The following is a 27,849-nucleotide window of genomic DNA, read 5'->3' as shown; positions in this document are numbered from 1 at the left end:
TGCCATGTCTTATGCTCCTGTGTCCTGTGTCCTGGAACTCCCCACTTCAACTCTTTCTTTTCTCTCCGGCTCTCATGGCTCAGTGTTCTAACTATGTTGTGTATTTTCAGGGTTACAGGTCTTTGAGACAGGAGTCTGCCCGCAGATATGGGCTTTCTAATAAAAGCTCCCAATTCAATCTCTCAAAATGTGGCTTCTCTGTTTCTCCTTGCTGGAATTACTGTACAAAAAAAAATGGATACAACAGTTACTAAACCAGGAGGGTACAGTGGCAAAGATTAGAAATACATCAAACAGAGAATGGAATAGTTCTTGCTTGAGTCTAAAGTGCTCTTCCTAAAAAAAAAAAAATTAAAGTGCTCTTCCTGAATCTTGTGACCCTCTCTTGGGGGGCTGCGGGGTGCATGTGATTTCCATTATAAATGCTTATGAAAGGTTGTTTGGAATGCAAGTCAGTGTGGCTTTTTACAATATGAATACACAGTTTGCAGAGCTAAGTCTAGAAGTATTAAAAAAATTGTCTCAGGGTAGAATGGTAATAAAATAAAACAACAAAAGAAAGCTCTACTTCAGACATAAATGAATAAAAGATCTTGATTAAAATCCAGGGGTTGTATAGTATGATAAAGCTAACATGAGAAATCTAAGGAGAAAGTATGTGTTAGTAAATAAATAGTGTTCACAAGTCTGGAGAACCATTGCAAAAAACAATTTGCATTCATACGTCAAATAATAAAACAAGATACATTTCAAGTGCATTGAAGATTTAAGGGAATGGGTGATCATTTAAAAAATTATGCAATAACAGTATCTTCCTCCACTAAACCCTGACTGTCATAGAGTTTCTCAATGTCATTTATAAAAGCTCAGGAAATATAGCTATAGCATCATTATATGCAAAGGCAGATTTCCCCCACAAGTTTTATTTATAAAAATTTTAAACCAATGTATACTGGTTTCAAATTGAACATCCACAGCAACTAAGTTCAACTAAACTGGTCAAGGAAGTATAAGCATTAACATTTACAAATATGTAAAAGATAATACAAAAGTCCATGCACATATCATCAACAAAATAGTAGGCTATACATCAGATGCCATGATTTTTTTTTACTTCCATGATTTATGCTCTCTTTTGACATTCTTGAGAGATGGGGCATTCATTTATTTATTTTCGTCAGATTCCTGAAGGCTTACAGGAGATAATGGGAAAAGGGGATAGAATAAGTGTGGAATTAGCTAATCACTAGACTGATCTGTGTTGGATAACTCTGCCTTGCTTCTTTCTACTGGGCCTTCAATTAATCATTTAAAAAAAATTACATTGCAGTTTGTGGCATTCAAGTGCTCCTCAGCTCAAAAAGTTCTGTGAGTCTCCATCTGTCACTATCTTGGCACTTATTTTAAAAATTCCCTTAAAACAGTATCCTTGATGGCAGATTTCACTTGCCAGGAAGACTAAAGGAGGTATTTAACGTTTCTACAAAAACATTCCAATTTAAATATTCAGTGTGCGAAGAAAGCATTTCTAGGTTTCTGCTGTACGTGAGAGGTCTTGATAGGCACTGAGGGGACAAAAGAAAAAGGCAAATTTCCTGGGCTTACCATCCTAGGAGACCAGAAGTCAAAAATGAAAATAATGTAACCTCTTCTAGGATTAGTCAGATCAGCTGATGGTGTGGGGCAAGAGATCGAGAATTCTGTGCTCATCTTTTTACTTAAAACTTGGTATTTACACTACATTTGGTAAATCTTCCCTCCCTCCCTCCCTCCCTCCCTCCCTCCCTTCCTTCCTTCATTCCTTCCTTTCTTCTTTGCTCCCTCCCTCCCTCCCTCCTTACCTCCCTCCCTTCCTCCCTTCCTCCCTTCCTCCCTTCCTTTCTTTCTTTCCTTTTCTTGTTGGTTATAGGGCTTGAACTCAGGGCCTAGATGCTGTCCCTGAGCCTCTTTGTGCTCAAGGATAGCACTCTACTACTTGAGCCACAGCTCCACTTCTAGTTTTTGAGTGGTTAATTGGAGATAAGAGTCACACAGGGACTTTTCTGCCCAGGCTGGCTTCCAACCACAATCCTCAGACCTCAGCCTCCTGAGTAGCTAGGATTATAGGCATGAGCTACTCTTTATTTTTTGTGGTGTTTTTTAAGATCCCAGCTCTCTTGTTTTTTAATAGAGCTATTTGTGTAGGTAAAGTATATGTATAAACTTACCTTTGCCTCTAGGACTACTTTTCCATAATGTAATGCCACTGAGACAGAGAGACAGAGACAGCGACAGCAACCCAGTATCCTAGCAATCTTATCAGAAGTCCATCCTTCATTCCCACGTCTTTCTCCACAGAGACATAATTTGTCTGTCGTGAGTGGGATATTGTCACTCATGTCTCTGCCTTCTTAATGAATGAGATTACAGTTGTGAGTTACCTGCCACTTTCATTTCACCTTTGTCATAAACATGTTAGATCGACTTCATTATACCCATTTGGCAGATGAGAATGGGGCAAGGGTGGTCGTAGATGAGATGACTTAGCCAGAGGATGCATAGCATAGCCAGGCCATGGGCTGAGATTGAAGGCAGATGTCTCTGTGTCAAATCACAGCTTGCTAATAATTGTCCAGCTGCTGCACCCAGCTGTTTTTGCAGGAGTAGCTGAGGGGTGACTCCTACAGGGCTGCCCTCTAACTGTCCAGTGGTGCAGCTGCAGAGCAAAATATAAGGATGGGAAAATTGCTTTTACTCTTTTTTTTTGCAATAATTTGATATTCATGCAAACAAAGCGGTCCCTGTGGGCCTGAATGCTCACATATTACATTCCAAATGCATCTGAACCCTGGCAATATCTCCATTAATAGCTTTTGCCCTTGAATGCTTTATTTGAACATTGGAGGCCATTCCTTATGCGGGAATCTATTGAAGTACAAGATGAGAGCTCCTGGGCTTCGTTTTGCTTGGTAGATCTTGAAGTGAACTTTGGAGTCACAAGATAGAAGTGATAAAGGATCGTACGTTCTTGAAGGAAAAAAATGATACAAGATTCAGCTAATTTTATGATATCACTCTTTAACAGTCTTAGGCCTGTTTCCTCTACAGAGCGCTCTGTTGGACCTTTTCTTTCTTTCTTTCTTTTTTCCTTTTTTCTTTTTTTTACCTTTGATGTGGACCATTTCATTCTGTGCTCCATTTTCCAAGCCAGTGTATTTTATAATGATATCCATCATGTCTGTTTGTCAGTTTATGGCAGCTTAAAAAATTGCCTCAAGGCCAGTAATGAGAAGAAATCTTTCCCACTTCCTGTATATTGTTTTATGTGCTTCACAGTTTTCTGCACCAAATAATAAAAAATAACATTGCTTTCAAAACTGCCCTTTATCTTGCCTTTTTTTCTCCTCCTTTTAATCCTTTATGGTTTCTTTCCCTTTGCTTTGCAGTATTTATACGGCTGTTTGTATTTGTAATTAACAAGAAGGAAAAGGCAAAAATATATTTATCTTGAAAATATATATTTGTTCAAGTGTCAATGGAATGGTTTCCAAAGGTTTTATTTCATCTGGCCTTTGATCCAATTTGAAAGAAACTATTTGAAATACTTAGTAAAAGTATATGTGTATATATACATAAACACATACATATGCATACATGTATTCATGTTTTATCTATTCCTTGAGTGCACATATGTGTGGACATGCACACATATGTGTGTGTGTGTGTATGCCAGTACTGGGCCATGAACTCAGGGCATGGGCGTTGTCTCTGAGCTTTTTCACTCCAGACTAGCACACCTACCACTTGATCTACAGTTTCACTTCCAGATATTTTTCTTTTTTTTCATATATTTTTTATTGTAATTAATAGAAGGGTTACATGATATTTGCCAGACAGAAGGTGTATTAGTTCACATACATTGATACCCTTTCACATGTCTTGGTTCACTTCCAGATTTTTTGTGATTAATGGGAAATAAGAGTCTCATAGACTTTCCAGACTAGGCTAGCTTTGAACCATGATTCTCCAACCTCAGCCATCTGAGTAGCTAACAGGCCTGAGCTACTGATGCCCAGTGAGAGTTCACATCTGAAGAGCTGTTCTTTGAAATAAAGATTCCAAAACCTACTGAGTTCCAAATAAGCTAACCTTATTTTCATTAATTTTGTAAATTAATGAATTCATTTTTTAAAATATTAGAGTTAACCATTTTTTTAATTAATAAAATAAAAATAAGCTCTGGAGATTAAATTCGGGGCCTTGTATATTGCAAGCTAGGCAAGAGCTTTTCTATGGAGCTTCATCTCTCTCCCATAGGCTAGCTATGATGTGGAAGAAAAACTTAGATCCTTCAGTACTATTATATTATTATATTATATATTAATATTGCATATTAGCACATGGAAGTGCCAGTAACTTGGAAAGGTTAATTATTTCTGCTGGTATTAGAAATGCAGTGATGATAAAAAGGCAGTTAAAAAAACTTTCCACAATGACTAGTCTCTTCCTGTCTCTCATCTTAAATACTTTCCTGACTCTAACACTTCCAGTTATGTGATAATTCCATGCTGTGACTCCCACTTAGTCACTGGCATTCCCCAAAACATACTTCCAGTGCCCTTCCATCATGCAGAAGCTTTTAAGTCATCTCTTAAAGTCAGGTGGCAGGTGATGTTACCCAAAGAGGAAAACTTGCTGAAGAGTATTCCTATACCTTCCCTTTTCTGGAAATTAGCTGCAGTTACAACATGCTTCTTCACTTATCTATCCTTTGTTTCTTTAGGTCAATAAAAATTCTAAACATACAATAAATTGCATAAATTCCTTATGTTGTATTATATTCATTTCTAAAATGTATAGGACAATTTTATTATGCATGTCCAGTATCCATTTTTTATTACCCAGCGCTTAAGACAAGGAAAATATAGAAAAAAAGTTTTTCATAATTGAAAATGGTCAATAGGGTAAACTACATTTTTAATTTGCTTTTAATTTCAACCCACATTGGCCTAAAGGAATGAATGAATGAGTAAATAGACATTGATGAGCAATTATAGACAGAAGAAGGAAGAAAAGAGGAAAGAAATGAGGGAGGGAGGGAGAGAAGGAAGGAAGGGGGGAGGGAGGGGGAAGGGGGGAGGGAGGGGTGTGGATAGATGGATGAGGTTTTAATTGCTTTCCTAGGAAGAACCAAGATTTTAAGCTAAAGTGGAAAACACACCGGTGTGTTAGAGCTTAAGCTCTACTGAACATTTCTCTATTTCTTCTTCCTTGAAAGAGGTAGATGTGATCATCATTTAAGTCTGTGCACAGCCTTAGCTTTCCCTTTCCTTAAGGCCAAACGCAATTTGCATACACTTTCCCTGGGATCAAGGAAGACCTGTGATAGATTTCAGCTTTCTTTGATCTCCAAATGCTCATTAGCGTATCACTATATTTAGAAAAAGAAAGAAGATAGGCAACCATGAAACTATTAAGAACCACATTGGCAGAGCAATGGTTTTATAAGGTAGTCATAAAGAGAGCGGATACAGCTGAAAGTTTTAGTTGCAGGTCCACACAAACAATCTTTGGTTGCCCATTAAGATAAAAACTGCCATTAAGACCAAAGGAGCAAAGTAGAATCAGTGTCTAATAGAAAAACATTGATAAAAGCCTGGATGGCTGAGAAAATAATACCCTTCATGGTATAAAATAATTTATGTAGGTCTAGATGAACTGAGTTCTGGGAAGTAAGAACTTTTACCTGCCCACAAGGACACTGAAAGAGCTGAGCTTGAACTCTCTTGTGCTAAGAATTTACTAATATAAAGAAGAGATGGAGGGGGAAAAAAAGAGGAGGAGGAGGAGGAGGAGGAGGAGGACAACAAGAGCAAGAACCAAAAAAAGAAAACGAAGACAGAGATGTCTATCTTCAACAACACATCATAGTGTGGGTAGATCAATTTCTCATAGTTTTAGCTTTCTTTGCTCAAGGCTAGTGCTCTACTGCTTGAGGCACAGCACCAGTTCCAGGTTTTTCTGTGTGCATGGTACTAAGGAATCCACCCCAGGGCTTCATGCATCTAGGCAAGCACTCTGCCACTAGGCCACACTCCTGACCCTCTCATTGTTTTAGAAACCTGGGAAATCCAAGGAAGATTAAGTGTTGGCAGAGCCAATGTCTGATAAGAACTTGATTCCTGGTTCACACATCTCACTTCTTATTGTAGCCTCAGTTTGTAGGGAAAGAGCTAGAAACTATGGGGCCATTAATTATATTCACATGTTACACAATTGCTTCCTAAGGACTCCATCTCTAAGTGCCATTGCCTTCAGATTAGAATTTTAACATGTGGGTTTAGTAGGTTCACCAATAATCCTCTCTTTGTTTTACAAGCACACACACACACACACACACACACACACACACACACACACACACAGCCCCTACCTTTTTACTCTGTCATTTTGGGAAGCTTGCCTATCTACTCATCATATATTAGCAATTCTTAGCTTCTTTTCTACTCGTCTCTGTTTTTTTTTTATCTCTATTGACCATTCACACACACACACACAAAAAAAAATATTCATATATGTGTTGTATTCAGAGAAAAGAACTTGCTTAACAAAAAGAAAGTTCAGTACATGTGTGCAAGTCAATAGAATTTATTACAAGTAATTGTTCAATAAGAAAGCTTCCTCAGTTGGGTGTGGGACTCCCTGGAGCATCTCATCGCTCACTGTTACCAGGAAACACGGATAACAAGCTAGGGACAGGACCACACGCTGCCCGTAGCAGCATGATGTAACCAGCCCCTCTGTTGTATGCATTTGGAATAGGAGATCCTGGGTAATTTGGGCCTGCAGCAAGCCAAATATCCATCCAATCATTTGTCATGCTCTGGACCGTTCCTTCCCTCTCCCCTACAGAGATTTTCTTCTTGGGATGGTCTGTGGTCTGTGTGGTCCCGTTTCAGTGGGTCACCAGGGCACTAGCCATTGACAGGAACAAAATTAGCCCCTCCCATCCCTGGCAGCCACCCTGCCCAATAGCAGATGAATCTGCCTTTGTTGCCACAAAGTAACTCTTGCTGAGCTGTTCCTAATTAATCCACAAAGGATGGAGAGATGTTCCTTGCAGCGATGTCTCCATAGTCTGATAGCTGGGACCACTGGATTACAAAAGATGAAGCAGATTTATTTCTCTGAGCCTTGCAGGAGTCTTTATGCCCTGAGGCTCCATGGGTGAGATTTGTGAGCTTTTCTCACACATTTAAACAAAGGAGTCTCCATTTATGTATTATCTCCTGGAAATGGTGTACTTAAAATAATACAGTGAAACTTTGGTTCAAAATATCATTCCTAAAGCAATCTATAGGTTTGAGTATCTCTAGGGGGAAAAAAAGCAAAAAAACACCTTTGGAAATTACTAATAGTGATGATGATGATGATGGTTAGTAACAGCTATCACTGAGAATCTACTGTATGCCAGATTCAATTTGCTGTAGATTAAATATGTGGGACCCTCCCCCCTAACTTCCTACCATGAAATGCTCACCCACGTCCTAGTGGAGTGTATGGAAGGGAATTAAGGGTAGATGAGGTCATGAGGAAGAGGTCTTCATGGTATAATTAGTGCCCTTAAAAAATGGGGAGGAAGGGCCTGGAGTTTGGTCTGGTGGTAGAGTGCTTGCCTAGCATGCACCAAGACCTGGGTTCGATTCCTTGGTACCATATACATAGAAAAAGCCAGAAGTGGTGCTGAGGCTCAAGTGGTAGAGCTCTAGACTTGAGAAAGTCCAAGGACAGTGCTCAGGTGCTGAGCTCAAACCCAGGACTGGAAGAAAATGGGGAGGAAGTCCGAAAATGAGGTGGCTCGCCCCTGTAATCCTAGCTACTCAGGAGGCTCAAATCTGAGGATATTCAAAGCCAACCCCAGGCAAAACAGATCCCTTATCTCCAATCAACCATTCAAAAACAGGAAGTGGAGCTGTGGTTCAAAGTGGTAGAGTGCTAATCTAGAGGGAAAATATCTCAGGGACAGTGCAAAAAAATGAGAAGGAAACAAGATGCCATCCTCTCTTTACACAAGCATCAAGTCAAGGATAAGAATGTGAGGACACAATCAACAAGACATCCCTCTCCCCGAACCCAAACATACTGCATCGGGGTCTCAGAATTGCAGCTTCTGAAACCTCCAGCCCTAAATCTCTGAGTCTATACTTCTATGACTTCACAGACTAAGACACTCTGAAATCAGAGGATCTATACTTCACAGACTAAGACACTCTGAAATCAGAGGGCCCCAGTTCAAAGCCAGCTGGAGGAGGAAAGTCTGTGAGACTCTTATCTACAATTAACCACCAAAAAGCCACAAATAGAACTGTGACTGAAGTGAGAGAGTGCTAGACTTACTTCTGTCAAAGCTCAGGGACAGTGCTCAGGCCTTGAGTTCAAGTTCCAGGACTGGAACAAAATTAATTAATTAATTAATTAACAAATTAACTAAGTTAGAGTACCCGGAGTGGACATAAAGGAACAGGAGGTGGGAGCAAGAGGAGTGAAAATGACTCCTAGGTAGAACTATCCATCTGTGAGCTGTGTTAAGGGACACAGCCTTTCAGGGAATGGGTCACTGGATAAATGACCTTCAGCTTAGCCAGGATGGCCATGTTGATATCTTTCCATGGGCAGAAACATGGGCGTGTGTGTCTAATGGACTCAAGAAGCCTATGTGTCTGGCCCAGATTTGCACATGGTGTCGCTTATAACCAATGCTATATACATGGAAGAGAGCATGGAGGAAGATGTGGTGAGAGCCACAAGTGACACGTAGAGATGGAAACAAGTTTGAGTGTGCAGTGCTCCCAGGCTGACCCTGGCAGAGGGCAAGAGGAAACCAAGCAGGATAGAGAGCATCTGCGGGAAAGCATGCAGAGAAGCCGAGTGAACTACAACCCGAAATGCTCCTGAACTCCACGAGAGAGATGGCACTGAGTGCCCCAGTTTACGTGTTTTGGCAGAGTGATGAACACAGTGGGCGCGTGGCATGGAGCAGAGGTGAAAACATCACACGACTCGTTCAAGCTGAGTGGATTGAAATAGGTCAAAGGCTCTGGTGAGAAAGCCAGAGTTGAGGGAGACTATGTCTGTTTGGGTTTGCTGCCCCTGAAAAATCTGGACATGTAGAAGCTGGTGTGGAAGACCCAGCTGAGCAGGGGAGGCCTGCCACATAAGCAATGGCTGTGTTAATTAGGGGGCTAACACATCTCTGCAAATGGAGAAGATGGGGTCCCAGCACAGGTGGAGAGATCGCTGCTGGGTGGATTTGCATGTAACCTTCTTTTGCCTAACAAGATAGAAAGAGGACAGAGTCAGAACAAATTAAAACAAGCTCAAACGGCTGGGAGCTAACCTTCATGAGTTCCTGTCTGATTTTCTCTGAAGAGAAAGTAGAGGTCAGGCTGACACTGTGAATACTTACTTAACTAGAGGTTGTGTGCAATCAGATTGGACTAGAGAGAGAGAGATTGACCCAAATAGAATGGACAAAATAAATGAGACATGAAAAGCAGAAAAGCACCCAGGAAAAAGAAAAAAAGAGTGAGAGAGAGAAAGGAAAAGCAATTGAACGCTGAGAGTTAGAAGAGAATAGTTGTGCCTGAGTTGTTTTTTGCTTTACCTGTTCAAAGCTTCTTGGTACCACTTTTGATAAACCAGAGAGGCCCTCGGGCTGGGAGCTCTCGCCAGAACTCCAGGGTCTTAGATCATCTTTCCCCAACTGTTGCAACTTGTACTGAAAAACTAAATCAGCATTTCTTAGAGTAGCCAGCTTTGAAAGACATAGGATGAATTGTTCTCCGGGGCCTGCTTAAGAATTTGGAGAAAATATAAGGCAATTTAAAAAGCAATAAGCTATTTTTCTCAGCAGTTTGGCCATCTCAAGATGCATCCTGCCCTAGCTTTCAACTGCCTCCTGCATCTCTGCTTTTCATCATCGAGAAATAACATCTCAGTGCTTCTCTCCAAATGAATGTGTTGCTGGCAGTGTCCGTAGTCGGAAAAGAACATTGGAAAATATATTTTAAGTTTCCTTGTATACTTCCGCATGGATGAGAAATTTAATTTACAAGACTGAAACCGCTTGATTTTACCTAAGCATTTTAACACGTTTACAAGCAGCTGAGACTCTTAGCAAGAAGCACCATGTACAAAATGAAGCAATAGCTGTAATTCAGGTATTAAGATTAAAACACAGGCGTTTAATTTGCTATTTGTTTTGTTTTAGGACGATAATCCAAGATTTCTCAATCACAACACTCTGCATTTCCAATTCATTATTAGCTTACATTTTTTTGTTATAATGGATCTATTAATTCAGAGAAGTTAAAAATTATGGTCATTAGTTCTGGATTTCTGTGAGAGTTTTGGAAACACAGTTAAGGCTCTTGGAAAAACATTTCTTCTCAAATGGAAGCACTGTTTAAATAAAATGACTGAGATACTACCTGTAAGTACTATGTATAAATATAATAGTTAACAGGAAAATTGTAGATTCTAACATTTAACAACCAGCAAGATACAGTTGACAAACAAAACCTTCAGAAAGACTTGGGAGCTGGGAACTGGTGTCTCACACCTGTGATCCTAGCTACTCAGGAAGCTGATATCTGATGGATCATGGTTCAAAGCCAGTTGGGTATAGATTTTTTTATTGTAGCAGAGAAAACAAACAGGTGGAATGTGTACTCAGAACCCTGAAGCCAGGACATGAACATAGAAGGCATGAGAAGAGAAGTGAAATATGATCTGTAACTCTGTTGAAGAATTATTGATCCTCAATATACACTTCTAGAAAGACCAAGGCTTTGTATTCTCAGAGCTGTAAGATCAGATGGGGACAGAAAACCTTCAAATAGACACAACCATTATGATCATGAGAGCCTTGAGATATAGTTTCAAAAAAGCAGGAAACAAGGATGGTATGAAAGAAGAATGCTGGCATAAGGAGGGCCCACAGAAAGGAGAGAGAGAAAGAGAGAGAGAGAGAGAGAGAGAGAGAGAGAGAGAGAGAGAGAGAGAGAGAGAGAGAGAGGGAGAGGGAGAGGGAGAGGGAGCGCGCACTGAGGAGCTTAACAGAAGACATATCTTAGACATCAGAACACTTCAATGGGAAAATACTGGAGTGGGAAATAACTATAAAAAATACACAGATAATAACCAAGTGGGACTTTCAGATATGAAAAAAGTGCAAGATTCTATGGACTCAACAGCAAATTAGGTATGAGAGAGAGAGAGAGAGAGAGAGAGAGAGAGAGAGAGAGAGAGAGAGAGAGATCTGTGAACTTGTAGCCATAGCAACAGAAATTATCCAAATCCTTAAAAGTTCCTGTTAATTCATCTCAGTGCTCTTAGCGACATCAAGTCCATGTATTCAGTCCAGAGATCCTGTATAGCTGTGGTGTGGAGAGGCTGCAAAGAGAGGAGAAGCTGAGGTACAGTGAACCTGGTTGTCCTACCGTCTCCATCAACCCAGATCTGATGGATGGACTTTCATGTGATCACAGCAACGTCATTGGACATCACAGGCCAGAGCTGCAAAAGACTGTGCCCACTTGAGTCCAATTTATCCCTATCACTGTGAGAGATCACAAACTAGTTGCTAGGTGAATCCTTTTTTAAAAAAAGAAAAGAAAGGAAAAATGTATAGATCAATAGAAATGCTCTCAATCTGAACTCTTAATCCCGTCTTTCTAATGAAGTTCACCTCATCCTATTTCTCCTGGCTTTCCCTCTTCCATGCCCTGACAGCTGCTTTACTGTCTACAGCCTTCCGCCAGCACTGTTTCTGCCTCCAGAAACAGAGTATGTGCTGGGGGAGGGGGGCAAAGTCGAAATGACTCCATTTGTGTTGCAGAGATGGTAAGGGACATGCAGGCAATGGAATATGCCCACTTGTGGATCAGGAGCAGGAAGGAAGAAGGAAAGAGGAAATACTGTTGCACGCTTGGGGACTAAAGTGAATGAGGTCTTAACGCTGGGTAACAAGCAGTAAAGATGTGTCACCCACACTTAACCCTGCCACTCGGTGACCTGAAGTATGCATGCAAGGAGAAATCCTTAAATGCCGAAGGGAAATCCGTCCCCACCACGTGACTAGATTTCCACTGTTTTTGAGTTAAATTGAATTCCAGGAGCCTAACCATCATGTTTAGCAGTGTGTCCAGGGAAAACGTGTTTCACATTAAAGCTCTCTCTTAATGATTCATTTACCAAGAAAGCCCCCATTTGTAACACCGCAAAGCCCATTCATTCGTCAAGCTAGATGGCGCAGTGTCACTCCCACAGATAACCACTTTTTCATAAATCAGGGTTAAATAAGTCTAGTAAAGATGGCCCCAAAGGCTTCCATAAATCTCTCCCTCCTTATCACCTTCTTGTGGTTGCCGTCCTAATATATTACCATTGTTTTTCTCACTCATCTCTCCATCAAGGTAATAGGATTGGTGAAAGCCGTGACTCACACTCCTCCAGATGTTTTTAGAACACTACTTGGCATGCCATAGGCTATCCTGACACTTGGGGTTTAATTTCTTCTTGGATTCATATCAATTCCTATTATATCATGGTAGTGCTACAAAGCCAGGGATCCTTCTCCCTCCATGTTCACATACCCCGCACCCCGCTACACATACACACCCCGCCACTAGTCTGAAAAAAACTCTCTTCTGGACAGTCACTGTGGGAACTGTTTGAGGGAGGAGCCAGCAGGAAGTGAGAGGAGGAAATCAGGGAATGTAGAGAGATGGAAAAGGGTATAATAAAACTCATTTTTAGAAATTGTAAAATCTAAATAAGGATATGGGGATGGTGATTACGTAAAGTAGTAGAGGGGAGAATACAGTCAAAGCATGTATTTTACGTCCATGAAAATACCACATGAAACTCTCCATCTTGTATAATTCACATGAATTATAGGGGGGGGGAGAAAAGCAAGTATAGCTCACACCTGTACTAGTTTCTCAAGACACTGAGAGTCAGAGGATCACATTTCAAAGCCAGCCTGGGAGGAGAAATATGTGAGATGCTACCTCCAATGAGCCATCACATAACAGCTTAGAAATGTGACTCAAGAGGTAAGAGTGTTAGCCGAGCAAGCAAGCAAGTCAAGTGACGGTCAGTTCAACCTGTCGTGGGTCTCCCACCACCAAATATATCTATGTGTGTACACACACACACACACACACACACACACACACACAAATATATTCTGATAGAGAAACCTGAGGTTCTCAAAGCCGAGACCCAATCCTTGTCAGGATGATCTAGAACCATTTTAGAGCCATGCTGGTTCCAGATGGACCAGAATTGCTACCTAGTCAAGGAGCAGCATTAAAGCCAAATACATTAGAGTAAAAGCAAACCATATGCTTGAAAATAAATGAAATTAGCTGCTAAGGTCCAGGACATGCTTGAAGAGAGTGATGAGTAAGGCTTGCTGGCATACTGCAAGGTGGGATTGCGGGAAGTCAGTTGGGGAAGAGAGACAAATATTCAGTCAATTGTTGTAAGGACAGCCTCGGAGAATCTGGACCTCTGGGAAACCTTGCAGGGAATTCGGGAATGTTTATCTGACAGGCTGTGAGCTGAACTGCCTGTTTCAGAAGTTCTGAAAAGGCAGGGTGAGGAAAACAGAGGCAGCCCCTGATCTCCCTTTATCTCTCTTCAAATCTTTGGGTTTTAGTGCTCAGCAAGGCACATTCAATCAGTGTTTGACTCCTGACCCCATTGGCTATCACTCCTGTCTGTCTTTTTTTGTAGCCACTGGGTACTGGGCTCTAATTTTTACTTCACAATAATACCAGTTCCCATCTATTGATTGACTGTGATAGTGTGAGTAAAGTGAGCAACCTAGCAAGTTACAATCAACAGCAAGGACACCAAGAATAGAGGACGAGGAACCAGAGCAGCATGCTTTGTGAAACATCCACTGTCTGACATATTTGAAGAGGTCTGCAGGTTTGCAGACATGAAGAATTATCAGCACATGCAGAACTCCAGCGGGCATAGAGTTGTTGTGCAGCAAGAAGAAAAGAGTAAATAGAGTTCTAGGGTTGAAGTAGTGCACAGACCTGTGTGTGCTCTTTGAGTGTGGGAAAGGCAGGTTGTGGCACAGGGTTTGGAATCGAGTTCTAGTTTTGTAGAACATCAGATACTTGCAATGATGGACAGTCAACACGATTATTTATGTCTGAGTTGGGTGCATTTGTAGAGTTTTAGGAAGATTCCATATTTACTTTTGGGAATTGCCAAGAATCTAACTTAAAGCTCGAGTCCTGAGGGATTGTTTTCTTTTGGGGGGAGGGGAGGAAGGGAAGAGAAGAAGTACAGTAGTGGAAATCATATGTGGAGTACATATTTTTTCACTCAGAAATGACTCTGTATGAGTGACATTGATTCTCAGAGAGCAGTGAAAAATAATGGCGATCCTTCTCTGAAATTTATGCTGCCATCTCTTGACTCATCCTTCATCCCTTCCTTGTTCTCTCTCTTGTCCATGTATGAATTTACTGAGATGAGAATGCCAAATTGATTTGATATGTCTGCATGTCTCTTGGAAAATGAAGGAGGCACAGAATACCACTGGAAAGGACTCTAATATCATCACAAATCACCCAGGAAACACAAGATCAATGAGACATCCAAAGTACAAACTTCTGCAACCCAGATAAGGAAGAGACAAATTTCAGCAGATGCCAACTGGAGGGTTCTGGCCACCTCTGCGGGGCTTTTGTCTGCATGGAGGGATATCAACAAGTAAACATAGATGCCTATGAATGTTCATTGTTGAATTCATTTATGTGTGGTTAGAGTAGATATAGGCAATTTGGAGACAAGAACATCAATTTAAAAAAAAAACATGAGAAATATGCTATTTCCCCCAGTTGCAAGGATGTCTATTTCTTTTAAGGTCCTCCAGACCACAGAAAGGAAAGTGCACACAAGAAAGAATTAAGAAGATATAAATTTGAGGCCCACCACCCCAACCAAGAAATTTACTTCGAATAACCTAAGATTGAAGAGACCACTTTTTAAAAAGCTGATTATTTCCCTTCAAAAAAAATAAGCATGAAGAGATAGATACATTAAAAAAAATTCGCCAAACAAACCATCATTTCACCTCACTAAGATAATTTCTGGAAAGCATAAAATAATCAGAATGCATTTCATAAACCTGCTTGTTTAAATGCCAACAGAAATATTCTATTAAAATATGAAGGTATGCTTGCAAGAGCAGAGTGCCAAGGGGCGAGAGGGAGACAAATGAAAAGAAGGAGAATGCAGTGCAAATGGGAAAACATTCAATGTATATTCTACAAAATTCAAAAAACTGTAAGAGAAAAGGAGGATGGGGGAGGGAGAATGTGAAAAGGAGTCGCACTGATCCAGATGCGTTGTATTGATAAACTGCTTGGTTAAATGACACTCCTTTCTACGGCTGCTTAAAGATAATTAATTCAAAAAATATAAATGCACTCGGTAGTGTTTCTCCCATGCCTCCTCCTCTAACACGTCTCTCTCGTTGATAGGCAAGCGAGACTTAACAGAAAATAAAGCTAGCTAAGTTATTTAACTAGTTTATACTTACATAACCACTTGGGCCAACGGGAAGATGTTGGAACAGAATAATAAAGGTAAAATGGAATTCATGAGTAGTCAATGTGACATCCACCACTCAGAGGACAAATTCAGAATAAACAACACTGGGCATGCTGAAAAAGTTCCCAGAATCAATCTGACAGCCCATCTTGCTATCCCTGTGGTTCAAGCAGGCTTTAGAACTGCCTCCTCCCCCCACCTCCAAGGACCTATTTTTTTCCATAACCAGGTTAAGCATCATCGACAGGTGTATGCCATGAGTATGGCAAAACCATCAAGACTTAGGGAGGAAAAAAACCCCACGGGGCATCTTGTTTGTTATGTCACGGTGGAGCTGTGATGTCTTCCAAGGGCAGACATTCCCTCTAATCATTTGAAACAAAGGGACAGACTCATTCATCCAACTAATCAATATGAATCCCCTAGTCCAGAAAAGAAACATAAATCAGCAGCTGGTCCATGGTCCCTTTGCTCATCCGCCCCTCCTCTGAGCTCCAGGAAGGGAAAAATGGGAGGGACGTGTCAGCAGGAAAGTGACTCAGGATTTTCTATCGACAGATGATGCCACTGGCTCTCAAATTCTCCAAAGCAGCTGCACTGAGATGGAAGATGTAAAGTAAGGCAGGGGAGTTTGGAGGGGTTTGCCCGGGTGGCAGTTTGGTGTGTATCATAGAAGGCTGTTGTGTGTGAGGGAGATGTGGAAGCAAAAATCAATCATAGCAAGTCCAGAGCTGCCTGCCTGGCAGTCTGCACCATCCCCTTAAAGGCATGATTCGCCTCCTACCTGGTTCTGTTGAAAGCTGACCAGCCACCATGCCATAAGCTCCCCCAACCATCTGGCAAGGAAGAATTCTTCTCCCTCACCTCTATGGGGTGCTGTCGGCCTTTAGGGATAGCCTCAGCCACAGGGCTCTCTCAGAGAAGGTCTGATCAGACCCCTTTCTTGGAGTGTCCCATGTCCAGTGGTTGACAATGTCCAGGCTGACCTTGGATAGCCACGCTGATCTGTGCTGGCCCTTTACTCCCAACTCAGCCCAGTCCCAGCCCTCGGGACCTCCTGTGGCTTTGGACAACATATGTCCCAAGTCACCTCAGCTCAACTTTTCCAACTCCTAATTTTTCCCTGTCTTCAACATCTGTTGGTCCCAAGGTCATGTCCTGTGAAAGATGCTGTTGCTGGAACTGTGAATTCAGAATCTGTGTTCTAAAAACTCCATCTGGAAACACCACAGTATGCATCTCCAAGAAGTGTCTAGTCCCTGGTAAATGTCAGCAAATGGTTGCAGCTCCCTGTTCGGTAGCATTTAGCCAAATTCTCTAGTGAAAATCTTCCCGTCTACAGCTGATGCCAAACTACTGGTTAGGAAGCTTACCAATAAACTCACAGAACGCCTAAAAACATATCTTCCTCAAAATGGAACCAGCTTAGGGGCTGGGAGTTTGGCCTAGTGGTAGAGTGCTTGCCTAGCATGCACGAAGGCCCGGGTTCAATTCCTCGGTACCACATACATAGAAAAAAAAATCTGGAAGTGGTGCTATGGCTCAGGGTAGAGCTCTAGCCTTGAGGAAAGCCCAAGGACAGTGCTCAGGCCCTGAGCTCAAGCCCAGGACTGGCAAAAAAAAATGGAACCAGCTCTAGCTCATCATTTTCTCCATGGTAGATGCGTGACCATTTTTTCAGCAGGTGGAAGAATTCTTTAGTTCTTTGTATTTCACGTTCATTGTGATGATGTATCTCTCATTTTACAAATGAGGAAATGGAGGCTTTTGTCTGAAAGGAGATAAATTGCCCCCCCTCCAGATTTGCCTGCACTGTCAGGACTGGGCAAAGATACAAAGTTCGTGAAGTATGCTAGGACCTGTTTACCCATCCAACTATTGATTTTATTATTCAGAATTATTATTTTCAAATAGTTATAAGGGAAGGTTAAATTTAACATGTCCATTTATGTATACAATCCATACACCTGTATGTCATTTTTTTCCCTGCTGTGGTCCTCCCCCATCAATCTCATTAAGTTTCCAACTTCCATTTTCATATATGGATTGTGCTAGTGATGTCGTGTGAATTGTGTTAATCAAGCATTTAAACACATACACACACACATGTTTATATATAATATCAGAATAATCAAAAACCCATGAACTTTATATATAGAACAATTTTATATATAACATTTTGTAGAGAGAGAGTTCCTAGGTTATTGATTACATAAAGTTATATACATCTATGCATATATATAGTTGTTGATTATACTGATATTATTTCAAGGAAACGGGAAATGTTTATGACCTTAAATTGACATCCCTATGATATTATTTGAAATGTCAGCATTTCAGTAAAGAAGAGAAGGCAAGATGATATAAAGGCACTCCACTCCTTGCAGCAAGGGATGTAAATAGTGATATGCTCTGAAGCTCTTTTTTCATGTATGCATGTTTACCTATGTGAATATCGTCACAGTGAAATATACTGAGAGGAGCCAGGAAATTGGCCATGGAGCTGCCAGGCCTGGTTTGCTCATGAAGCTGGCAGACATTACCCATCCTGGGTGCCCAACCCTTTCTCTCTTCAAAATCAAGTAGAAGAAATCCCCCACTTCTAGACTAGAGAGGAGCTAAACTAGATAAAGATGAAAATCACTGTGGGTTTGGAGAAACCTTTTTTCTAAAGACTGTTTCCCCACACAGAGAAGAGCCATGCCAACAATAAGTGACTTGGAAATCCCATATTGTAAAGCAAAACAAAGGGCTTTGGGTTTGTTACTGTGTAACAGTACAAGGACTTGCATGCTGTTTCTTAGCTTTTGAGCTCAAGACTAGTACTCTACCACTTGAGCCACAGCTTCGCTTCTAGCTTTATTGGTGTTTAATAGGAGATTAACACTCAGGAATTTTTCTGTCAGGGCTTGCTTCAAACTCCATTCCTCAGAAATTAGCCTCCTGAGTCACTAGGATTAGCACATATGAGCCACTGGCACCCAGCAAAATCAAGTTTTCCATTTAGGAAAATGATCACTTCCTGTTCCAAAGTTGCGTTAAAGCAAATCTCCACAGAGAAAGCTAAAACAGATTGTTTACAAAAGGCAAATAATCTCACCATAAACTGGAGTTTAAGAATGATTCCTTAGAAACTTGAATAAAATTTTGTTTTGGAAAGAAAAAAAATGCACAAGGCAGAGTTTGAGAAGTTTTTTTCTTATTCTGTAACATTGGCTCTACCTCGGTTGAGTATAAAGGATTTTTCTGCATGGATTTTTCATGGCAAAGTAACAGAATGGTCTCTGGGACTGACTCCATGTCGAGTTCTTCAAAACAAATTGAAATACTCAGCTGACAGATCAGTTCACCGGGGAAGAATGCAGCGATCCTTGCCCTCCGATGGCTTCTCCCGGGGTCTCATGGGGAGAATGTTACATGTAGGGGCAGCGCTAATTACAAGAAATAATTATAGGTGTGCACAAGGCAGTTCCCCGCCTCGGATGATGAATGATACAGAGAGACAAGGACACCCTGGGTGAAACGCTAATGCTTTCATCTCTGTGACATTGCAGGAAATGTCAGGTCCAAAAAAAAAAACAAAACACCCAAGGAAAAGTATATTTGCTTTTGACAAATTGACAGAAGATACTTCCGAAGAGGAATAAGTTTCCTATTGGTGATTTTCGATGAACTATTAATAGGTAAATATGTACCCTAGATTTAGTACCTGGAGGTCTATTTATTTGCCAGTAGTAGGTAAAAAGCCTCGAAAATCAGGAAGTGAAAATGTCATAAAGCATTTTCCCTAATTTGGAACCATATTCAGATATGAGCGTTTTCTGAAAAATCTCTAATCTAGTTAATTTCTGATTCTATTAGCCTTTAAGGCATCTTAGAATCAGGTGAGGAGCTTTAAAAACAATAATCTCCTCATCCATGGAAGATGCATTCTCATATCCCCACTGGGTACCTGAAACCATGGCTACTGCTGACCTTACCATGGTTTTACGTGCACATCCTTACCTGGAGTTTATAAATGAGGCATACTGAGAGATTAGTAATTAATAACAACAAAACAGAACTAATGCTGTACAGTTGTGAATGTGTCCTCTGTCTCTTTGTCCCTCCCTTTTCCTCTAAATATCTTACTACACTTACCTTTTTTGCAGTGTTGATTGGAGATGATACTTTAAAAGAATATTTCATAGTTTCTCTCTTGCATATCTAAAATTAAGTTACAGAATAATTCAACATTTTATCCTTGCCCGGCCTATAATCTTAACTACTCAGGAGGCTGAGATCAGAGGATCAAGGTTCAAAGCCAGCCCAGCCCTGAGACTCTTATCTCCAATTAACCTCTAGAAAATGGGAAATAGGGTAGTGGTAGCCTTGAGCTGTATAACTCAGGGACAGCTCCTAGGCCCAGGGGTAGGGTGGTAGCCTTGAGCTGAAGAGCTCAGAAACAATGCCCAGGCTGAGTTCAAGCCCCATGACCCACAAAAAATAATTAATAATAATAATTCAACAGTCTCTCCATAATGTATCCAAAGTAAAAAAGAAAATCATTTTCCACAGGAAAGAAATTCATGCTGCATGCATAAATGCATATATAAGCATATATATATGTGAGCATATAGGTACATATACACATTTGTGTATGTGTGACATGCATATATAATACATACATGTGCACAGAAAACAAATACACATGCAAATGCACACAAAATCATGTGGTAGTCGTTACTTGTTACCGTCCAAACAATATCTGTTGCATATTGGGAATCATGTAAAATTAATAGTAGGGTGGGATAAAGAAAAACATACATTTTTATCTCATAGATTCTATTGTACTGGCATTTTCATAACTATATCACTTTCACCTAGACTTATAAGGACTGTTAGAATTGTATGATTAAATGAGAAAATTGCTTGCTGAATTCCGTAATGAGGCCATTGGTGAACCTGGAAAGAATTTCAGTGCCATGTTAATGGGCAAGGTCATTTCAACCCTTTTGCTAATGAATCTGTTGGTACCCATCTAGGTGAGCCCCGGTTTCATGAAACCCAAAGCCTAAACAACATGGATACCTCTCCTTAGTGGAGAAAAGGGAATTTGACCACTGCTTCTCAAGCTCAGCACTTAGGGCTGTCATGCTTTGGTCTTGTCCTACATTTCACGCCTTGCCAGCAATGTCCCTAACCCACCTTGAGAGATCACTTTGCAACCCAAATGCTTTCCCATAGCCTACAACCCTTCCAAAATATGTGTCTTTCCTCCTCCGCTTCAGTAAAACCAGAGCACACCCTACGACTGAACTAAATGCTGATGCCTGTGGAAAGCCAAGCACATCCAGTTTCATTGGAATTCCTGCCAGTCCTTCAGCCTCACAGGACATCTTGCACGGGGTTCTGTTATTACACGTAGCGTAACACATAGCATGGCCAGGCTCAGGGTTGTAATTGTCCCCATGTGGGTAATCTGTGGCCCAGGTGAAGCTCATTGATCTCTGATCCACGTGCATGGCACAAAAGCTCAATAAATCTTTGTGGACTTAAATTAGGCTGGATAATTGGAAAATTATGTCACTGAAAGTCGGTCTTGTTAGAAATGCCTGAGAAAATGCCAGCTGTGGCTTTTCTAAAGGTTATATAAGAGAATTACTAAGCTGCTCTTAGACCCCAGTGTTAAAAGATTTTTATTTTTTTAAGAGTCATCATCATGATTACCATGCACATGTCAACCCAACTGTTGGGATTTCATATAACTCGTTCATTAATTCATCAGTGATAGAGCCAGGAGCAAGTGAAAATTTTAGAGGAATCTGAGAAGATGCACCCATATAGACAATTAGGAATGCTGAAATGAATCCACAAAGAGGCACAACACTGGAGAACAGCCACAGAGCAGCAATCCATTGTATAGTGTCAGACAAAATTTATTTACAGTTGTATGGGCAGAAATCGTATGCATAGTTATTAGCTTTCTACAACCCAGAGTTGCAGAACCACTCAAAACTGGGGAAAGGCAAAGCTAACCTGAAAGGATATGCCAGGAAGAACCTCCCTTTATCATTTTTGCTCCTTTCAAAATATTTCCCAGTTTTTACCATCAACCTCTCTCCTGTGGTCATAATAACCCCGGAAATTATTCTTGATCACGCCAAAAGACAGGTCTCCCAAGGACTGGCTGAGCAGTCCACTACCTTTGAATTACCTCTTTACTTGCCTATTACTTTCAAGAAATGGTCAAGCTCCCAAGGAAAGAAAACAAATGTGTTTTCGTTTCTAATATAAAGACCAACTTCAATAAATTAATATCTGGCTTTCATGATGACATTTGGGGCAAGTAAAGGCACTACCATGCATTTTTCCCTCTGGTATAATATTTGTGAACTGTAGAAGTTAATGATATTTACTTTCTGATTATGTATTCACTTTGGAGGCATAGTCTTAGCCATCAGGGAATAATGATTGTGTTTGCTATATTGTTTAATATCACTATACTGAAGCAGTAAAGAGCCTATGATACCTCGGGTATGTTTGTTGAAAGGTAGATAGATCACATACAGCTAAATCTACCTTTGCCATCCAGCCCCAAAGAATCTCAACTACATTAATACCATTACTGATAAAAATATGTTAGCAATTTCCTACTCCTGCTTTTAAAGAGACTGATATTAAGCCCCATGTAGACAATTTTTTCTGTGCTTCTCCAAAAGATTCTACATAAAGATGGGCCCGATACTTCTACCAAAAAACCCTCCATACTATATGGAAAAAAATTGGAAAACTTTTAAATACCCAGCAGAAGGGAAATGGTTTAGGGAAAATTGATTCATTAATTACATGTATTTCCACATGGTTATTTTTTAAGGGATCGTTTTTCAAACTCTGCTTCTAAGAGAAATATATGATCCATTATAGAATGAACTAGAACATAAAAGGTTTATACCTACTTAAAAATATATAATCATGGCACAAGGCTTGAGCAGTAATGACGCATATTGAAAAGTACTGGATTATAGGACACGCTTTCTATTTTTGACATTTCCTTTGTGTTGTTACATCAATGACATTTTTTAGAAAGGAAGGAAGAAAGAAAGAAGTGGTGTTCTGTAAAGTCTCTTCAGTAGCCTGTGATTTGGACGTGTGTAATTGAGTAAAGTAAAGGGTTTCATTATGCTTTGTTTTGCTAACAGATGTCTGATGTCCTTCTCCTGGTGTGATTTTCATTATAGCTATTTTCAAAGTGCTTGAATTGGGATTAGGTACTTAGTAAGAAAGAGTCTTTCTTGTTCTTTTAGCCCTAGACACAATTTTTATGTGGCTGAGAAGGCAGAATTCATCCTTGGACCAATTTCTTGAAAGGCTGAGCCACAATGACCCTGAAAACTCCCCTTGGAGAATGATCTTGATCTCAGAGGTGTCACCATTAAAATATGGTGGGGTCTCCGCTCTCTCTGTCCTTCAAGCCTGTTCTTTACACAGGCATGAGACCTAAATAGGTTGCTGTAACTTCACCTTGAGTAGACAGAGAAGTGAATTTATTAGAGTGAAGTCATGCCCACTTGACTTTTTCACGGAAACTGGCAGGTACCAGGGAACAAGCTTTAGGGGTAGTGCTATGTTTTTATTTTTTTAATTAAAATTTAAAATTAAAAAAACAGGCTTAAGAGAATATATCCCCACTGGTTCAGTAACATTTTATAGCAAAATTTAAAAAGAACCCCAGATTTCTTGGTGATTTTTAGTCATCATTTCTCAACTCCTCTCAAGTGCCAATGGAATGTGAAAACAGAGACGGGTGGATCAAGCCTGTCATCCTAGCTATTCAAGAGGCTGAAGTCTGGGGAATCAAGATTCAAATCCAGTGTGGGCAGACAAATCTGAGAAATTCCTCTCTCTGATTAACCAGCCAAAAGCCAGAAGTGGAGCTTTGGTTTAAGTAGTAAAGTATCAGCCTTGAGCAAAAACAGCCAAGCAAGAGCACAAGACCCTGAGTTCAAACCCTAGTACTGAAGTCTGTTCTTTGTGTACCACAAGTACTTCCTTGGAAATTATGTGACACGAAATACTATTTGATTCTGAAGATGTGTGCTTTGAAAGGCGCTCTGCATACCCCTAGAGGTAGAAGTCTAAAACCAAATCAGATGCTGAAACTATCCACGGTGTGGATGGATTTATTACACACATAATGAAATGTTCTATGGAGAGCTGCGCACTCACTTCCCAAACAAGTCTAGGAATTCTTTGAGGCAGAAAAGCAAAAGGCCGTGGTTTGGTGCTTTGGGTTGCTTCCCAGGCCAGCATTTTCATCGCTTAAACTCTGTTAGCAGCCTAGAAGAGAAAGCTTATGCATTCTTATCACCTTTTCTGGATGGGAAGCAGAAGGTAGGAGTAGACTGATGGAAAATACAGGGCTGCCAACAATTCAACATCAACAATGGGAGTCAAAGGCTTGAGGTAGGGCTTAAACAGTAGAGCATCTAGCTTAGCAAGCACAAGGCCCTGAGTTCAAGGCCTGGTACTCCTAACAAATAGAGTCAAACCGTTTATAATACAGGTATAAAGAAGTTGGGGTTTGAATGAGTATACTTTCTCTCTTTTGTCTGTCTGTCTTTTTTTTTTAATGTTATTGTTGTTATTGTCCTTGGGGCTTCTAGAGTTTGGCTCTTTCCCTGGACTCTTAATTTGTTCAAGGCTAGCCTTCTACTATTTGAACTGCAGTGCTACTTCCAGTTTTCTGAGGAGTTGGAGGTAAGTCTCACAGACTTTTCTCCCCAGGCTGGCTTTGAACCATGATCCTCAGATCTCAGCCTCCTGAGTAGATAGGATTATAGGAGTGAGCCACCAGTGCCAGAACCCAGTGCTGAAATAAGTATACTTTGTTACCTTAAAAAGCCATATAATGAGTGATTGTTGTCCTTAATGTACTATGTTATCTCCCATCTCTTTTGCTGCCCCTTGGTTATCTCATATTACAGTATCTCACTTTGTTATCTGATATATTGGATATATTTGTATTTGGTTATTTGAAATTGGATAGGGAAGGGGGGAAAACAAGATGAGGGGTGGGGGTGAGGGAGGAGGGAAATGGGGACCAAGACATGAGAAAGGGTATCAATGTATGTGAAGTAATGCACCTTCTATCTGGCAAATATAATGTAACCCTTTTATTAATTACGATAAAAAATATATAAAAAAAGAAACCCAAAAAACCCGTAGTCAGGTACTTGTAGTTCATACCTGCAATCCTAGCTACTCGCAATATATTATTGTGCTTTGAGAATCACAATTCAAAACTTGCCCCGGCAGCCCAGGATGAAATCGAGGATTGATTAAGTAGGAAACTTCAGAAGAGGATTTTGCTCTGGTGTCATTGCACAGGACATAAAATGAAACAAGCTTAATGTATCCATTGTCCTAGTGACTACTTAATTGAAAAAGTGGGCTCATTGCACGAAACAGTAGAAAATGGTCAGAAAAGAAAAACCGGCTGCCTGCTCAATCCCCAAATCCCAAGCTCCCTTCTGTGGAAGCCACGTGCATTGCCAGCTTCTTGTGTGTCATCTCTGAGATCCGAATTGCTTCAGTGTGAGCTGAGCAGCTGGCTCTCCACCTCATCTTTCAAAAGGATTTACCTATGGAGAAATCTATTTTCCAGCCCCCCTTCCCACAGCGCCAGAACTTTCCCCACTCCCTGCAAAGTAAATTAGGTAGCTGAGGGATAGATCAAAGTAACCAATACCTCATAGACCCGGTTGACTCATTTTTTTCTCTCTTGACAAGCGAATGATTTATTATCTGTTCTTTGTGGTCCTACCTCCTGGGGCATTTTCTTTCTTTCCATCAGGCTCTTGGCTCCAGGTGGCCACCCGTCCCCCCACAGGGTTTTGAAAATTGTCTTGCCTTGGAACCATCCAGAAACTGCACTATCTAACTGGGAATACCCAGCAAGAGAACTGCCTGGGTAAATTCCACCTCATCTTTCACCTGGGGTAAAAAAATAGTTGTCAGGAGAGAAAATGCCTTGTAACTTGGTATCAAAAGACACCAGAAAATAAATAACCAACACAAATACTTCCATCATCAAATATCTTGAGCTGCTATCCTATAACTCTTTTAAATATGAGATGTCAGGTAGAGCATCACATCTTTTTTAAAAAAAGCAACAAAGTTTCCTGATTAAAAGACATATTGATATTTATTGTACAAAGCAGGCAAAGCCTATAGAAATAGAACAAATATTAATCATTAAGCTACCATCCAAAGATAAATGATGTTAATATATGTATATATATTTATGTTCATATACACATATATACATGTGTATGTACATATATATGCGAAAATAATGTGTAGAGAGACATATATATACAGACACACACACACATATTCTTAGGACTTTGGTAAGGTTTTTTTAAACCAATATAGTAAATTTTCTTCAGACTCAAATCAAAAGCAGTAACTCATTAAAGTAGGCTCTTTGTGTCTTTGTCCCCAAGCAGAGAACCAGCTGTTTTGGCAGGTGTGGGAATGAAATTGAGTCCTATCCAGCAGGTGTGTAATAATCTTTTCCTTTTACCTTCTATGTCCTCCAGCGGTGCTACGAGCAACAGAAACTTCTGAAAACCCACTCTGTGGAAGGCAGAGATTAAGCAAGAATGATTTACGCCTACAAGAAAGATGGTTTCCTGTAAAACTCTCTTTAAATTGCGGTGAAGATAGATTGGCTTGAGCGCACCATTGGTTCAGCGTTAGCATTTGGGAGAAAGCAGGAAGATAACTGGGGAGATTATCTGAGCCTCTTTGTTTAATGTCAAGCTGGCCAGCACCCAGATTCTATAGGCTTCTCCCACCCACCCCATGATGGGCTTTAAAAACAACAACAACAAATTAAGTAGAAGCGATCATAGAACCTGATATAGTTCGAAATCTTACCATTTCAGTTCAAGTTTACACTTTCGAATTCCCATCGCTGAAAGTTCACTCTTAAAGAGCAGTTTCTGATGAAACACTCATGGGCATTTATTATTCCTTGAATGGTTGTCAAATACTGTTCTAGGGGACTTTAGGCGAGGGGCGATTCACGCTGTGTAACTTGCCAGAGGAAATGCCAGGGCCAGAGCACCGTACCTACTGGTTTCTTCCTGCTTCTAGAAGATCGGTAGGCCTTGTTTCTTTGCCTTGGTTGTCACTGCCATATTGATGCCTTTTCCAAAATGACACTGATATCACTGAACAGAAGGTGAAAACAAATGGGTTTCCTAGTGAGAAGAGCAACCATGGAAGGAGAATTCTGTTAAAGCCTTTCATGTAGCAAAATGAGCAACAACAGGGGTTTTACCCCCCATATGAAAAGAAATATTACATTCCCCAAAGGGAACACGCTGTTTGTCACCAGATATTCTATTATGACATCTCACACATTGTAAGACAGATGTCAAAGTTTATGTATATTTGGGTGTGGTGGCTTATTCTGGTAATCCCAGCTACTTAAGGAGGATCAAGGAGATTGAGGTTTGAGGCCAGCCCACACACAAAGTCAGCAAGAGACCCCGTCTCAAACAATAAAACTGAGCATGGTAATTCATAGTTCCTGTCATATAGCTCCTTGGAGGTATAATTGTGATCACCATCCAAGCTGGCCTGCACAAAAACAATACAAAGCCCTATTATGAACATTACAACAGCAAAACAAGCATGTGGTTCAAGTGATAAAGCACTTGCCTAGCATGAGGCCTTGATTTCAAACAAGAACAACCAACTCACTTCCAATGTCTACTGTGCTTGGGTTATAGCCACCATACCAGGAGTACAGGGAGGGTTAAAAAAAATGGCTGGGTATGTACAAAAAAGAGTTCTGATCACCAGATTCAAGCCAGTAGTGGGAGTTTAGTCATCCTGAGAATATTTTCTCCAGTCACCAAGTCAAACCAACCCAGTCAATGTGATACGGATCAGGGACAAGCCTAACGGCTCTCCAATCCCACCCAAATGACAGGTTTGTGAGAGGATTGTTATTCTTGTTGTTGCCTCAAGACACTAAGTATTGGCAACATCTGTTATATAAAAGTAGATATGTAGAACATCTGGGCCCAGGGTTGTTTCCTGCTCCGTTTGTACTACACACACAAACCTTGCTTAGTACCTTTCTCCTTCTAAACACCCAGTTTTCTGGGCCACACCAGGCTATAAATATGTGTGGAATGATTGACTTACACATCTTTGCAAATATAGCAATGA

At 40.6% G+C, this 27,849-nt stretch overlaps 1 long non-coding RNA gene across 1 annotated transcript in view; it reads left to right on the top strand.

Moving 5' to 3' along the window:
• Positions 1-26,355, top strand: part of LOC150046842 (uncharacterized) — a 343,930-nt gene extending 317,575 nt beyond the window's left edge. Inside the window, exon 4 of the long non-coding RNA XR_016539478.1 lies at positions 26,205-26,355. This is a non-coding gene — a long non-coding RNA (uncharacterized LOC150046842). The remainder of the gene's footprint in view (positions 1-26,204) is intronic.
• The last annotated feature ends 1,494 nt before the right edge of the window (positions 26,356-27,849 follow it).

This window comes from Megascapheus bottae, chromosome 24, assembly GCF_031878675.1.
Source record: "Megascapheus bottae isolate mThoBot1 chromosome 24, mThoBot2.hap1, whole genome shotgun sequence".
NCBI lineage: Eukaryota > Metazoa > Chordata > Mammalia > Rodentia > Geomyidae > Megascapheus > Megascapheus bottae.
This window is presented reverse-complemented; position numbering and strand designations above follow the sequence as displayed.